The sequence below is a fragment of the Miscanthus floridulus genome, chromosome 3 (genome assembly GCF_019320115.1).
Source record: "Miscanthus floridulus cultivar M001 chromosome 3, ASM1932011v1, whole genome shotgun sequence".
Lineage (NCBI taxonomy): Eukaryota > Viridiplantae > Streptophyta > Magnoliopsida > Poales > Poaceae > Miscanthus > Miscanthus floridulus.
The window spans coordinates 143,077,788-143,095,666 of record NC_089582.1 but is presented as its reverse complement, the minus strand read 5'-3'; positions in this window follow the sequence as shown (position 1 = coordinate 143,095,666).

Here is a 17,879-nt window from a genome sequence, read left to right as displayed (position 1 = left end):
GCCGACTGCAATTTTCTTTACCAACTGTTTTTTTTCGACACTCGGCAAAGAGGTCCCTTTGCCAACTGGAATTTCCTGCAGTCGGCAAAGCAGGATTTGCCGACTGCCTGGCTTTGCCGACTGCCAGGCAGTTGGCAAAGCCATGGATTTGCCGACTGCCAGGCAGTTGGCAAAGAATTGCAGTCGGCAAAGGCAGGCCATGGTTGACGCCATCCACACCGTCACCTTTGCCGACTGCCACTCCGTCAGCAGTCGGCAAAGGCGCAGGCTTTGCCAACTGCCATCCTCCCTGGCAGTCGGCAAAGAATTTTTATTTTTTTTGATTTTCGATCCCAGTTTTTTGTGTTGCCTTGATACAGTAAGTACATGATATATTCCAAGTTTGGGATCATTTTGATTTATTTTGCTATATTCCGTAGATTTTTTCTGTTTCTTTGATTTTTTCCGGCAGCTCCAGATTTGAACTGCAGGTACATGAAATAATGGAATCCGGCCATTCAGAAAATGATATTCATGATGTTTGGAGCATGTTGAGGCCGTGTGCGGGGCCTCGCGTGAAATTTCGACCGTGTTGGTGTCGGAACACGCCGAGCCACGCGCGTGAAAAGTGTTTTTAAATTTTATAAAATCGAAACGGAGTCCGAAAATGACGAAACTTGACGACGTGTCTTGTCATCGCATGCGGAGGCACATGTGGAGATGTCCAGGTTTTAGCCACCCGACGTCGCCACTTGCTCGAAACTTTCTCAAATTTTTACCACAGCCTTCGCATGCGATGACAAGACACGTCGTCAAGTTTCGTCATTTTCGGACTCCGTTTCGATTTTATAAAATTTAAAAACACTTTTCACGCGCGTGGCTCGGCGTGTTCCGACACCAACACGGTCGAAATTTCACGCGAGGCCCCGCACACGACCTCAACATGCTCCAAACATCATGAATATCATTTTCTGAATCGCCGGATTCCATTATTTCATGTACCTGCAGTTCAAATCTGGAGCTGCCGGAAAAAATCAAAGAAACAGAAAAAATCAATGGAATATAGCAAAATAAATCAAAATGACCCCAAACTTGGAATATATCATGTACTTACTGTAGCAAGGCAACACAAAAAAACTGGGATCGAAAATCAAAAAAAAAAAAATTAATTCTTTGCCGACTGCCACCAGTGGCAGTTGGCAAAGAGCCTTTGCCGACTGCCAGGGAGGATGGCAGTCGGCAAAGAATTTCTGAGAAAAAATCAAAAATAACCTTTGCCGACTGCCAGGGAGCAGAGCAGTCGGCAAAGTATTTAAAAAAAATTAAAAAAAAATTTTTGAAAAAAAAAATAATAGACCTTTGCCGACTGCGTCACATGCTGGCAGTCGGCAAAGGGAAAAAAATAAAAAAAAAAGAAAAAATGTCGCCTTATCCGCTCGGCCCGCCCTCCCCCCCTCCCCAAAATCCCGGCCGCCTGCCCAAAATCCCCACCTCCTCCTCCCCCGGCCGCGCGCGCCCTCCCCGGCGGTGAGCGGCCCCCTCCCAGGAGGCCGCAGCGGCCCACTCCCAGGCGGCGCTGGTTGCCCTCCCCAGCGCGGCCGCGGCCCTCCCCGGCCGGGCGGCCCCCCCCCCCCCCCCCGCGCTGGTTCCTCCCCCGGCCGCGTGCGCCCTCCCCGGCGGCCGCGCGCCCCATCACCCGGCGGCGCGGCGCCCTCCCCCGCGACGGCGCGGCCCTCCCCTGCTGGCGCCCCCCCCCGCGCTGGTCCTCCCCCGGCCGCGTGCGCCCTCCCCGGCGGCCGCGCGCCCCCTCCCAGGCTGCCGTCAGGGCTGACGGCGCCACGTGGCTATGCCGACTGCTGGCGTGGCAGTTGGCAAAGGATTTGCCGACTGTGTGCCACGTGGCAGTCGGCAAATCCGCCTTTGCCGACCCAGGCTTTGCCGACTGCTCTTTGCCGACTGCCACGTGGCTTTGCGGTCGGCAAAGCCTTTGCCGACTGGGTTTATGCCTTTGCCGACCGGGGCAAGCAGTCGGCAAAGAGGCGTTTTCCTGTAGTGATAAATTGATGCCTCATCACAAATGGTTCTGAATAATGTATAGCTAGCACTTGCTTTTTGTTGGCCCACAGGATCACCGGCTCAAGCGAGTGAACCACTCGCCCGTCTTGCCGAGCGTCCGCTAGTGTTGCCGAGCACCCACTAGTCGTGCCGCGTACGAACAAGCGTTGTCCGTCCCCACACACTATGGCTGGAGCTAGAAGAAGAAGGGAGAACAGATCAAGCACACACAATACAAGACACTAGCGTTGGCCGAAGCCCTGTCTGTGAGATGGCAAATCTGAGCTCTCTTTACCGAGTTGCCGTGGTAGTCTATTTCTACAACTCTATCCATATAGTCATAGTACAGCACACATGCTGTAACAGTAACTAGATAACATATAGGGCTAACTCTGCGCCGGCCACTGCATGTGCCTACAGTGCCGCAGGTGAGCCGTGCGGCGCTTTCACCTGCAGCGGCTACAAAATCATAGCTAGGGGCCTTTTCGGCGCCGCCTTCCCTTGCTGTGTTCATACAAGGTAGCAGTAGATTATCTAACAATCTTCTCCTAATCCTACTGCTAACCCTTGTACCCCCTCCATGTCGATCATCTCCTTCAGCTCTATGAGTCGAAGACGTCCGAGCGTCTTGGTGAGGACGTCCGCGAGTTGCCGACCAGTTTTGACAAACTCGATGACGATCTGCCCTCCATCGACACAGTCTCTGAGGAAGTGGAACTTCACGTCGATGTGTTTACTCCGGTCGTGCAGAACCAGATTCTTCATGAGGGTGATGGCGGGCTGGTTGTCCACCATCAGTGCTGGTGGGTGAGCTTCCACGCCGGTCAGCTCACCTAGCAGCCGGCGTAGCCACACAACTTGGCACGCCGCTGTGTCCGCCGCTACGTACCCTGCCTTGCACGTAGATAGCTCCACCACCTTCTATTTCAGTGACAGCCATGAAATTGAGGCCGACCCGAGGAAGACGAGCATGCCAGAGGTGCTCCGTCATCCGTCGATGTCCCCCTCTATGTCTGCATCGCTAAACACGGTGAGCTGCAGCCTACTCTTACCGGTCTTTGGGAAGATGATCCCATGATCTATCGTCCCCTTGACGTAGCGAAGTAGCCGCTTCACCGCAGCCCAGTGATCCTCTCTAGGATCCTCCATGAAGCGACTGACGTAGCCCACGGCGAACGCAATGTCCGACCTCGTGTGGACTAGGTAGCGTAGACCGCCGACGATGCTCCGGTAGAGTGTTGCATCCACCTTCATCGCGGTGCTGGCCTTCATTAGCTTCAGCCGTTTCTCCATTGGAGTCATGCATGGCTTGCACTCAGCCATGCCGCTCCTCTCCAATAGCTTGGAGGCATACGCGCTCTGACCGAGCGTGAGTTCCTCCTTCCCTTGTCACACCTCGATGCTGAGGTGGTAGGAAAGTGCGTCGAGATCGCTCATTCAAAAATGAGCTATCATCTCATGCTTGAAGCTGTTGATATCCTCTGTGCGTGCGCCGGTGACGATTAAGTCATCCACATACACGCCGACGACAACCTCCTCCTTCCCCCGTCGCCATGTGTAGAGCTCGTGCTCAGTTGCGCACCTCTGAAACCCAAGCTCGCCCAACGTGGTGTCAAGCTTGGCGTTCCATGCTCGTGGGGCCTGCCGCAACCCATAGAGCGCCTTGTGTAGTCGGAGCACACTATGCTCCTCTAAAAGGTCATAATATGGCTAGAGGGGGGTAAATAGCCTATTTAAAAATCTACAAATCAACTAGAGCAATTTGATTAGTATGACAAATAGCGAATTGCAAACTTGCTCGAGCTCTATAAGGGTTGCAAGCCACCTATCCAACAATTCTAGTTGCAATGATTACTAGACACACAACTTATAAAGTTACTACTCACTAAGAGCTCTCAAACTTGCTACTCTAAAGAGCTCTACTAGATGAACTTAAAACAACAAAGCAAGCTCTCAATTCTAATTACACTAAAGAGCTTATCACAACTAGTTTGCAAGAATATAAATGAGTGAGTAGGGTGATTATACTGTCGTGTAGAGGAATGAACCAATCACAAGATGAAGATTATGCCAATCACTGGGAGAATGCAAATGACAAGAGACAACCGATTTTCTCTCGAGGTTCACGTGCTTGCCAACACGCTGTCCCTGTTGTGTCGACCAACACTTGGTGGTTCAGCGGCTAAGAGGTGTTTCACAAACCTCGTCCACACAATTATACACCGCAAGAACCTACTCACAAGTGAGGTAACTCAATGACATGGGCAATTCACTAGAGTTACCTTTCGGCACTCCGCTGGGGAAGGTACAACTCCCCTCACAATCACCGAAGGTGGCCACGAACAATCACCAACTCGTGTCGATCCTCCACCGCTGCACCAAGCCATCTAGGTGGTGGCAACCAGCAAGAGTAACAAGTGAAATCCACAGCGCAACACGAATACCAAGTGCCTCTAGATGCAATCACTCAAGCAATGCACTTGGATTCTCTCCCAATCTCACAAAGATGATGGATCAATGATGGAGATGAGTGGGAGTGCTTTGGCTAAGCTCACAAGATTGCTATGTCAATGAAAATGTGCAAGAGTGGTGAGCTAGAGCCAGCCATGGAGCTTAAATAGAAGCCCCTATGAAATAGAGCCGTTGTACCCCTTCACTGGGCACTGATCGGGGTGACCGGACGCTCCGGTCCTACTGACCGGACGTAGGGCTCAGCGTCAGGTCGCCCGATGGTGGCCACGTGTCATCCTATGTTCAACAGGAATCGTCTGATCTCAATGGTCGATAGTTGACCAGACGCTCTGTCAAAAGTGACCGGACACAGAACCCTCAGCGTCCAGTCATTTCCAGTAAGCTCCCAAGGACTAAAAAACTAGGCCGGATGCGTCCGGTGGTACTTGACCGGAAATATCCAGCATTCGGTCAGTTACCCTAACATCAGTGCAGCCATGTCAGCTCTAACCGGATGCATCCTTCAAGCGTCTAGTCAGTCAGAGGCCCAGCTCTGGTCACATGACCGACGCTGGGTCATCACTGCCATGCCTGACCAGACGCACCGGTCCCCCTGAGACCAGCGTCCGGTCAGTAGAAAAATAGCGAGATTGACCCTTTATCATCTCTATCTCCTTCACCCTTCCTCGAATGTGCCAACCACCAAGTGTATCACCTTGTGCACATGTGTTAGCATATTTTCATAAATATTTTCAAGGGTGTTAGTACTCCACTAGATCCTAAATGCATATGCAATGAATTAGAGCATCTAGTGGCACTTTGATAACCGCATTTTGATATGAGTTTCACTCCTCTTAATAGTACGGCTATCTATCCTAAATGTGATCACACTCACTAAGTGTCTTGATCACTAAAACAAAATGGCTCCTACATTTTATAGCTTTGCCTTGAGCCTTTTGTTTTTCTCTTTCTTCTTTTCCAAGTTCAAGCCTTTGATCATAACCATGCCATCACATTGTCATGATCTTCGTCATTGCTTCATCACTTGGAATAGTGCTACCTATCTCATGATCACTTTGATAAACTAGGTTAGCACTTAGGGTTTCATCAATTAACCAAAACCAAACTAGAGCTTTCAATCTCCCTCTTTTTGGTAATTGATGACAACCCTTACACAAAGATATGAAATAAGATTCAATTGAATTCATGTTGCTTGCCCAAGCATATTTACCATGTGTAAAGGATATAGACAAGTTTCATGAACTTCATATGGTAGCAATTGCTCCCCCTACATATGTGCTATGAGTTTGGATTATAGCTTTGCACATATGCTTAGATAGGAAATATAGGAGACAATTTCTACCAAATGATGCTAAGGTATAAGAGATGGACCTTTGAAGCGTGATACCAATCGGAGTGCACCATTATACCATCCTTAGCACCATTAGTAACTAGACATACATAAAAAAACTAGAATACCCCATAAGATCAAAATTACAAGTAAGGGTCTAGTTTCCATATGATGAACATAAGTCTAGTTACTTTAGCTAGATACTACTTGATAGCTAGATACCACTTATAAATTTATGGGAATGAAATCATTAGATGACCTATGCATACTATATTTTCATTTCATCATGCAAATTTACAATTAGCATACACCACACAAGCATGGATGTTGAAATTTAGAACTTGTGCCATGCAAGCAAACACATGAAATGCATATTCAAATGCACCATACAAGTTCATGAGCTTGCTCCCCCTATTTGTGTGCTCAAGATTTTAATTGATCCCCTTCCTTTGTCATATCTTATCTCTCTACACCATTTCTCCCCCTATCACTTATCTTTGTTTCTCTCCCCCTTTGTCATCAATGACCACAAAGGCTTAAAGTATAGATAGGTTTAAATTATAGATAGGTTGGGGTGAAACCATATGAAATGAGGATTATTTTTTAATTTGGTTCAATCTAGTTTACTTACAAAAGATATTTAACTCGGTTTGATCCAAGGACAAGCTTCTTCACACCTCCAAATAAGGGTTATCTTGTACCATGTTGAGTTAAACACTTATAGCTCATTTTATAGATCAAACACTAGGCTTACAAGCCCACAAACATGTCATATGCTACCACTAGATCTTTTCAAACATACAAGCAATAGTGGTAACATACAAGCATTAAATTCATTTGATTTTCATGAATGAGCCTATTCAAATGTGGAATATGTCTAGATGCACTAATCATGTCCTTAGCAAGGATGTATGTCATGCCAATCAATTTATACCTTGTATTGCTCGAAGGAGAGGCATGTCATATAATGAAGGTGCATCAACACATATTGGTGAAGTCAAGTATGTCCAATTCATTCCTTAGCTTGCAAAACCTCTTCTCATCAAGTGGCTTGGTGAATATATCGGCAAGTTGATCTTTGGTGCCCACACTCTCAATGCAAATGTCCCCTTTTTGTTGGTGATCTCTTATGAAATGATGGCGGACATCAATATGCTTTGTTCTTGAGTGTTGAACCGGGTTGTTTGTGAGTTTGATGGCACTCTCATTGTCACATAGCAATGGCACTTGCTTGATCCTAATTCCAAAATCACTCAAAGTAGCCTTCATCCAAAGTAATTGAGCAGAACAACTACCGGCCGAAATATACTCCGCTTCAGTGATTGAAAGTGCTACACTATTTTGCTTCTTTGATGACCAAGATACAAGTGATCTTCCTAATAGTTGACATGTGCCCGATGTGCTCTTTCTCTCAACTTTGCATCCCGCATAATAGGAGTCCGAATATCCAATCAACTCAAACCTTGCTCCTTTGGGATACCACAACCCAACATTTTGTGTATGCTTCAAGTACCTCAATATCCTTTTAGTTACCTTCAAATGACTTTCTCTTGGTGAGGCTTGAAATCTAGCACACATGCATACACTAAACATCACATCCGGTCTTGATGCGGTCATATAGAGTAGGCTTCCAATCATAGACCGATACATCTTTTGATCCACCATGTTGCCACTTACATCACTATCCAAGCTTTCACTTGTCCCCATTGGTGTACTAATAGCTTTACTATCCCCCGCGTGACATGTCTCTTCTTCTCTCGGATCATCGGTTCATCAGGTAGAAAGCCCGTCGTCTCAATTTCGTACCTACATTGCTTGCTTCCTAGGGCTTTCGCATCTATTAGATATATTGTATTTATTTGTATATCCATCTATTCCATCGTGCAGCGAGTCGGTGCCATTGAGGTTCTTGTGGCAGTTGTCAGACAACTCGGAGCCAAGCTCGCGAGTAAGGATCGAGGCCAAGCCTCGGGAGTGTCAGTTTGACAGTTGATCTTCGTCAGCGGCAGTTCATCTTCTTGTCAGATCAGATGGCTCGCACCAAGAACGTTGGTGGTGGTCTAGGAGATGACGATCGGAGGCCCCTGCCTCGCCAGCCTGTAGGATCGAAAGGCAAGGCAACGAAACAGGTGACTTCAAAGAAGTGCAAGTACCCCGACGCAGACACAGCGAGAGCAGCAACAGTCGCTGAGGCCGCAGAGCGTGCCGAGAGAGGAGGTGCCCGTAGTGGAGTTGTCATAGCAGATCATCTGGCACCCGATGCTCAGGGCAGACTGAGGGAGATTGAGCGACTTCATGGTAGTCCACCTAGGACTATCATGATGGCAGGACGTCGTCTGGCTATTGAGGAGCCTCAGCGTCAGGGGGAGTCCCAGCAGGAGCCATAGTAGGAGCCCCCACCAGCAGAGCCTCAGCCAGCTTAGGAGACTCAGGAGGGCCAGCAGACCGAGGAGACTGAGCCGGCACCCCAGCTACGCCGCTCTGGTCATACTAGTGCTATAGTTCTACCGAGGCTAGCTACATAGCGCAGGGGTTCACGCCCACCACCCAGACCACAGGGTCCACCTCTAGTGGTATACCTTGACTTGAGGGCCGCCACAGCCAGACAGGTTCGCCAGCTGAGGTTTGTTGAGTTTGACGTGTGGTTCCCTCTGAGGAGGGATGAGAGAGCAGCAGAGGGCTTCTATACACCGCTCCAGGAGGATTTCTATAATGCTTATCTCAACAGTGGGGTAGTGTTCAGATCTCAGAGAGTCTGCAGTATAGAGTCTATTGTGGCAGCAGCCAGAGAGCATATCCGCCCCTACTTGTCATATTTGCCAGGGCTCACAGATCTCATTAGCTGAATAGGAGTTTATGTACCATCTTGGGTTCGGCAGTTTTATGCTTCACTCTATGTTGATCCGTATCACAACTTCATTCACTTTGCATTCAACGGTAGAGATTACAGGGTCATGAGTTTTAGGGCCCGTGAGATACTGAGGTTACAGGATCAGCCTATCAAATTGCATGAGATATGTTATGGACAGTAGGAGCCTCCTAGGCGTCCTCATGGAGGGTTGGTGCCCCCTACTGATCTTATGCACCATTGCTTCAAGGAGCCCTTTGGTGAGGGGTCGAGGAGAAACCCCAGTGACCTGACTCCTATAGCTCGTGTGCTAGAGGCCATTATTAGGAGGACACTACTTCCTAGGTTGGGATACAGAGATGGTCTGACTCGCCTATAGCTCTGGCTCCTTAATGCCCTAATGCAGCAGATCGTGTTCGACATTTGGGACCTTCTTCTATCAGAGATGGAGGATACTGTAGCTGAGGGCTTCAAGGGTCACAGATAGCTTTCGTATGCACATTGGATCACTTTCCTGATGCTTCAGTCTATGCAGGTTCGGACCCCAGAGATGGTTGTAGAGTATAGAGGTGTCACCATAGAGTTTCCAGCATATAACATGGCATAGAGAATCAGGCACAGCACACCACAGGCACCCGCTCGGCCCAGTCGTCATCTAGATGTTCCAGAGTCAGTAGCTTAGTAGGACAAGATCATCAGGGACATAGCCGCTACTAAGGAGGAGGAGCTTGAGGCACAGCAGGAGATGACCGAGTCTAGTGACAGTTTAGATGATGACTATCAGCTGATTCCTCAGATGCCTCCACGCAGACATGATGCAGAGGCTGGCAGTTCTAGCTCCGCTCCACCTGCACCGCAGACGGACCCCGCCTTGATTGCTATTCTTGAGCGGATGCAGCAGGATCAGGCACGACAGGCATAGGAGACGGCTACCAACTTCGCACAGTTTCAGGCTCGTCAGGACGAGTTCTAGCAGCAGCAGCAGCTCCTCCAGCAGCAGCAGCAGCAAATGCATCAGCAGCAGTTACTCATGCAGCAGCAGCTTATGGGATTTATGCAGCATGTAGTGACAGCACTTGGGGCCCCACTGCCACAGCCTTCGCCCTAGCTTGCTCAGCCTACCACCACTTCGACAACTCCAGCTGTATAGCCCAGTGGGCTTCAGAGTCAGGGATAGCCTCTAGCTCAGTTTGCTTCCCCTATAGTTCAGGTGTCCCAGTGGTTGTCCTCACCAGTGGTAGCCCCGCAGTTCACTCCATATCACACGGGCTTCTCACCGGAGCAGTCACCCTCGCTATTTGTGCCTAACACGTCAGTCTCCAGGAGTCTTGGAGCATCCTTCAGTGAGTTGACCGGCATGCCTACACCACCTCATATGCATACCGCCGGTCCGTCTATAGCAGCTCCAGTTGTCATGACTACTCAGCGGCTCCCCTCGTCTGTCGCCTCTTTAGATCCTATGACAGACGTCCTAGCAGCATCACAGGTAGCACTTGCCCCAGCTCAGACCTAGACCACTTCAGCGACACTTCCTGCTACAGAGGGTCAGTCAGTATAGAGCTCAGGGTCAGATGATGATGGCACTTAGTTTCATCTTGCTCCACGTACTTCAGCGCCCGGCTCATCCGCTGCAGCCCCGCCGACCGACCCTTAGGTTTTGGTGTTTGACGCCAAAGGGGGAGAGGGTTTGAGTATGTAGACTCAGGGGGAGCGACATTTAGGAGGAGCTTGTTATCTAGTATTAGTCTATTACATACATTTGGAGTTCTATCTGTGTGATACACTATTACTTTTATGCATTCGTGTGTTACTTTCATGCATATTATTATATCTATGTGATAGTGATATCTACGTGATTGTGATATATGACATGTGTGCTCTCTACTTTGCATTATTTATATGTCATATCACTTGTGTTATGCTCATTTGCCCTTGCTTTCACGTTTATACTCCGATGCAAATGAGCTTTACTTGTACTCTTGCTTAATTCATATCCTTTGAGTACATTGTGTTGGCTTGGGTCATATAAGCTTGACTAACACTTTTGTTCTTATCGACAAAAGCTTATATGAACCAAGCCCGTCAAAAACATCACTCTTTCACATACTCGAGGTGGTATTGTCATCAATCACCAAAAAGGGGGAGATTGAAAGCATCTAGGCCCCTAGTTGGGTTTCGGTGATTAATGACAATACAAGATTACTATGACTAACGTGTGTTTTGCAGAGACAAGTAAGTTAGATCATGGTAATGGAGATCAATTGGGCAATCAAGGTTGTCATGCCCCTATGATGGAAATCGTTTTGGTTTTCAAAGGATGGACGACAAGGTTAAGGATGACTAGTTCTAAGTGTCGATTGGAGTTGGAGTGACACTTAGAGTAGTTTAGGACTTTGTTTTTCCTTTGGCCGTACTATTAAGGGGGTATGGATGGGTAGCTTGACCTAGGTGAGTCTAGTGAGTTAGGTATGGTGCACACTTGTTAAAACTAGCTCTAGGTAGCTCCTATGAATGCCTAAGATCCTTTGGAGCAAACTTCATTCACACATGATCGAGAGTTGGAAGTGAATGAAGGGTCAAATGATGACCGGACGCTGGCCCCGGTGTGACCGGACGCTGGCCATAGGGTCCGGTCAGTTCATTTGATCAACAGACTGCGTTCGGTGCCACCGGACGCTGGAGAGGTCAAGTGACCGGACGCTGAAAGGCAGCGTTCGGTCGACTCCAGTAAGGTTCCAGAGAAGGGAATCTGCGACCGGATGCGTCCGGTCAGTACTGACCGGACCCTGGGGGTTCAGCGTCCGGTCGAGTTCAGTAAGGTTCCAGTAAGGGTTTAATGCGACCGGACGCATCCGATCAGTGGTGACCAGACCCTGCCAGCGTTCGGTCAACACATTTTCACTGGTTCGCAGGTTGAACTGACTGGAGTGTCGGTCAACATGACCGAAGCGTCTGATCACCCCACAGAAGCTCATAACGGTTCGTTTTTCAGGCTGCCTTATAAATAGAAGCTCCACTCGTGTGTGGAGTCACTTTTGCTCATTCCAACAGCTGAGAAACACATTTGTGAGTGCCGAGAAGAGCAAGGTCCTAGTGAGGTGATTGAGATTTGAGAATCCAAGAGAGCAGCCTCATTAGTGAATCAAGAGTAGCCAAGTGTGCATCCATCTTCTCATTAGGCTTTGCGTGGTCAAGTGAGAGTTTGTGCTTGTTACTCTTGGTGATCGCCATCACCTAGACGGCTTGGTAGTGATTGGGAGCTTGGTGATCACATGGCGGAGCTTGTGGGTGACCCAACTCAAGTTGTGAGCGGCTTTAGGTGATTCGCCACGACAGAGTGTCAAAGAATCAACCCGTAGAGAGCACTTGATCCTTGCGCGGATCAAGGGGGAGCTACACCCTTATGCGGGTGCTCCAACGAGGACTAGTAGGGAGTGGCGACTCTCTGATACCTCGGCAAAACATCACCGCGTTCCTCTCTCTCCATTTACTTTGAGCATTTACTTTGTGCAATTCAATACATATTCTTACATTCATAGAATTGCCATGCTAGAGTAAGTTTGGAACATAGGTTGCAAGTCCTTTGTGTGTTAGAGTAATAGAAACACTTTTCTAGGCACAAGGGGTTAATTGGGCTAACCGTATGATTTAATTATTGCAAGAAAATTTAGAATTAGCCCAATTCACCCCCCCTCTTGGGCATCTTGATCCTTTCAATCACCTCTCTAGGCCTTAACTCACCGATGTCCATGTTTCTCATTGCCTTGATCAATTGAGTGCCTTTTACATCATCTAGATTCTCATCTTCCTCTTAGGAACCATTTGTTTCATCAAACTCCACATCATGAACCTCCTCAAGAGTACCACTAGCCAAATTCCAAACTCTATAAGCCTTGCTAGTAGTGGAGTAACCAAGTAAGAAACCTTCATCACATTTCTTTTCAAACTTGCTCAATCTAGTGCCTTTCTTCAATATGTAGCATTTACAACCAAATACCCAAAAGTATGGTATGTTTGGCTTTCTTCCATTCAATAGCTTATAAGGTGTCTTCTCCATCATGAGGTGACAATAGAGTCGGTTGCTATAGTAGCAAGCCATGTTGATTGCTTCGGCCCAAAATGAATGACTCACATTGTACTCACTCAACATTGATCTTGCCATGTCAATCAAGGTTCTATTTTTTCTCTCAACTAGCCCATTTGATTGAGTATACTTGGCCGAGAATTGATGTCTAATTCTAAATTCATCACACATCTCATCAATTCTAGTATTCTTGAATTCACTACTATTATCACTTCTAACTTTCTTGATGATTGTTTCAAACTCATTGTGAATGCCTTTGACAAAAGATTTGAATGTTGCAAACACATCACTCTTGTCAACAAGAAAGAAGACCCATGTATATCTAGTGAAATCATCCACAATCATAAATCCATATTTGTTTCCACCAATGCTAGTGTATGTGGTTGGTCCAAACAAGTCCATGTGCATCAACTCAAATGCCTTAGATGTGCTCATCATGCTCTTCTTAGGATGTGTGTTACCAACTTGTTTTCTGGCTTGACATGCACTACATAGCTTATCTTTCTCAAAAGTGACATCTTTCAAGCCTCTAACTAAATCATGTTTGATTAACTTGTTCAATTATTTCATTTCAACATGACCAAGCCTTCTATGCCATAACCAACCCATGCTAGACTTAGTGATCAAACACGTTGTCAATTGAGCTTCTCTAGCATTGAAATCAACTAAGTATAGATTCTCATATCTAAATCCTTTGAATATCAAGTTAGAGCCATCTACACTTATGATTTCTACATCATCCACACCAAATATGCACTTGAAACCAAGATCACATAATTGAGCTACCGACAAAAGGTTGAAGTTCAAGCTCTCTACTAGTAGCACATTAGAAATGCTCAAGTCATTGGATATTGCAATCTTACCAAGCCCTTTGACCTTGCCTTTTCCATTGTCACCAAATGTGATACTATCAAACCTATTGCTCTTGTTTTCATTGATTGAATTGAACATTCTTGGATCACTGGTCACGTGTTGTGTGCACCCACTATCAAGCACCCAATGCCTTCCTCCGGCTTTATAATTTACCTACAAAAAAATCAATTCTTTTTAGGTAACCAAACTTGTTTGGGTCCTTGTAGGTTAGTCACTAAGGTCTTTGGTACCCAAAAGGCCTTCTTCTTTGGCCCCACAATTGATGTATCATTGAACTTAGCCTTCACATCATTGGCACCCTTATAAAGTATGTAACAAGAATCAAATTTGATTGAGGATACATTAGGTAGCTTGTTCTTGTTAGTCTTGCAATTTTGCTCTATATGCCCAACTTGCTTGCATCTATTGCAAAACCGACCATTGCCCTTCACAAAGCTAGCTTTGGGAGTGACAAAGGCCGCCTTGCCTTTCTTGGGGGTGTAGCCTAATCCCTCTTTGTTGAGAGAAAACCTTTGGCTACCCAAGCACTTTAGCAAGCAGGCTTCTCCACCATAGGCATTGCCTAAGGCACGAGTGAGCTCATTCACCTCCTTCTTGAGGGTCTTATTTTCCACCATTAGTGAGGTTTCACAAGTGAGACCATCACTCAAAGGTGAAGTAGAAGGTGATATTGCTACAAGAAGTATTAGTGGGAGCAACAAAAATAGATTCATTAATAAGATCACATGTTAGTCCCACATCACATGATATGATCATTTGCTCCTTCTTGGCTTCGTCCACTTTGACTTGCTCAATGAGAGAGTGAGCCTTTTCAAGCTTAAAGTGAGCTTTGCCAAGCTTCTCATGGGCTTCCATTAGCCTCTCATGAGTGGCATTGAGCTCATCAAAGGATTGCTCAAGAAATTTTACTTTCTTGTGTAATTCTTTGCACTCCTTTCTCTTCATCTCATTGCAAGTGTGCACTTGCTCACACATGTCCAAGAGCTCCTCCTTGGTGTACTCCTCATCCTCATCATCATTATCATTCCTACAAGAGTCACTTTCACATTAATCATCATCACTCTCATCATATTTTACCTTGGTAGGCTTTGCCATGAGGCATGTTGTTGGAGTGTCGAAGATGGAGAGCTTCTTGTTGATGGCGATGCTTGCTAGTGCTCTTTTGATAGATTTCTTGTCATCATCACTAGAGCTATCACCATCCGAGGAACCATCACTATCCCAAGTGACTACATAGCCTCCACCTTTCTTCTTCTTTTGGAATGTCATTCTCTTCTCCTTCTTCTCCTTTTCATTTTTGTCTTTCTTATGCTTCTTCTTCTCATCTTCATCATTATCACTATTGTAGGGACAATTTGCTACAACATGATCGGAGCTCTTGAAATTGTAGCATCTTCTCACATATTCTTTGCTCTTGGTGTGATCTCTTCTCTTTCTTGCACCATAGCCCTTCTTCTTCATGAATTTGCCCATCTTGCGCACAAATAGGGCCATGGCTTCATCATCAATGTCACTAAGATCATCATCATCACTTGATTCTTTCTTGGACTTGCCCTTGTTCTTGGATGATGATGAGCTAGCCTTGAATGCTATACTCTTCTTCTTCTTGTCCTCTTCTTCTTTCTTGTCATCCTTGTCATCCCCCCTCTCTTTCCACACGGTATGTCTCTTGTGTCATGACATCACCTAGTACTTGGTTGGGGTAATCTCCTTCAATTCTCCTTTATGATGAGCAATCTCAACATCTCAAATCTTGGAGGTAGGCACATCAAGAACCGATGAGAGACATCATCATCCTTGATCTTCTCTCCCAATGCCTTCAAATATTGACAATCACTTGCAAACGATGGAACATCTCCGGAATGCTCTCATCTTCCTTCATCTTGAAGCTTGTCAATTTATCCTTGAGGATATACAACTTGGCACTCTTCACCGCCGGTGTGCCCTCATATGTTTCTTCCAATCTTTTCCACACCTCATTTGCTCTTCACAATCCTTGATTTGCTCAAACACCTTGGAATCAATGGCATTGTATATGGTGTTGAGAGCCATTGTATTGCATTATTTGTTGATCTTATCTTGGTTGGTGGGATCATTGGGATTGATGATAGCATAGTCATTCTCGGTCACCTTCCATACTTGATCATTGATTGAACCAAGATACATCATCATCTTTCTCTTCCAATAATCATAGCATGTGCCATCAAAGAATGGTGGTTTGCCCCCCACATGGTTGAACACAACTTGAGCCATAATTTGACACCGAGGTTATTAAGCCTTCAATCCAACGGTGACCACGGCTTTGATACCACTTGAAAGGTCCTAATATGGCTAGAGGGGGGGTGAATAGCCTATTTAAAAATCTACAAATCAACTAGAGCAATTTAATTAGTATGATAAATAGCGACTTGCAAACTTGCTCTAGCTCTATAAGGGTTGCAAGCCACCTATCCAATAATTCTAGTTGCAATGATTACTAGGCACACAACTTGCAAAGTTACTACTCACTAAGAGCTCTCAAACTTGCTACTCTAAAGAGCTCTACTAGATGAACTTAAAACAACAAAGCAAGCTCTCAATTCTAATTACACTAAATAGCTTGTCACAACTAGTTTGCAAGAATATAAATGAGTGAGTAGGGTGATTATACTATCGTGTAGAGAAATGAACCAATCACAAGATGAAGATTACGCCAATCACTGGGAGAATGCAAATGACAAGAGACAACCGATTTTCTCTCGAGGTTCACGTGCTTGCCAACACACTACATTCCTGTTGTGTCGACCAACACTTGGTGGTTCAGCGGCTAAGAGGTGTTTTACAAACCTCGTCCACACAAGTGTACACCGCAAGAACCTACTCACAAGTGAGGTAACTCAATGACATGAGCAATTCACTAGAGTTACCTTTCGGCACTCCGCCGGGGAAGGTACAACTCCCCTCACAATCACCGAAGGTGGCCACGAACAATCACCAACTCGTGTCGATCCTCCATCGCTGCACCAAGCCATCTAGGTGGTGGCAACCACCAAGAGTAACAAGTGAAATCCATAGCACAACACGAATACCAAGTGCCTCTAGATGCAATCACTCAAGCAATGCACTTGGATTCTCTCCCAATCTCACAAATATGATGGATCAATGATGGAGATGAGTGGGAGTGCTTTGGCTAAGCTCACAAGATTGCAATGTCAATGAAAATGTGCAAGAGTGGTGAGCTAGAGCTGGTGATAGGTCTTAAATAGAAGCCCTCACGAAATAGAGCCGTTCTACCCCTTCACTAGGCATTGACCGGGGTGACCGAACGCTCCGGTCCTACTAACCAGACGCAGGGCTCAGCGTCCGGTCGCCCGATGGCGGCCACGTGTCATCCTGTGTTCAACAGGAATCGTCTGATCTCAACGATCGATAGTTGACCGGATGCTCTGTCAAAAGTGACCGGACGCTGAACCCTCAGCGTCCGGTCATTTCCAGTAAGCTCCCAAGGACTGAAAAACTAGACTGGACGCGTCCGGTGATACTTGACCGGACACATCCAGCGTCCGGTCAGCTACCCTGACATTAGTGCAGCCACGCCAGCTCTGACCGGATGCATCCTTCAAGCATCCGGTCAGTCAGAGGCCCAGCGTCCGGTCACATGACCGACGCTGGGTCATCACTGCCACGCCTGACCAGACGCACCGGTCCCCCTGAGACCAGCGTCCGATTAGTAGAAAAACAGCGAGACTGACCCTTTATCATATCTATCTCCTTCACCCTTGCTCAAATGTGCCAACCACCAAGTGTATCACCTTGTGCACATGTGTTAGCATATTTTCACAAATATTTTCAAGGGTGTTAGTACTCCACTAGATCCTAAATGCATATGCAATGAATTAGAGCATCTAGTGTCACTTTGATAACCGTATTTCGATACGAGTTTCACTCCTCTTAATAGTACGGCTATCTATCCTAAATGTGATCACACTCACTAAGTGTCTTGATCACTAAAATAAAATGGCTCCTACATTTTATACCTTTGCCTTGAGCCTTTTGTTTTTCTCTTTCTTCTTTTCCAAGTTCAAGCCTTTGATCATAACCATGCCATCACATTGTCATGATCTTCGTCATTGCTTCATCACTTGGAATAGTGCTACCTATCTCATGATCACTTTGATAAACTAGGTTAGCACTTAGGGTTTCATCAATTAACCAAAACCAAACTAGAGCTTTCATCCTCTCCCTTGACGGCAAAACCT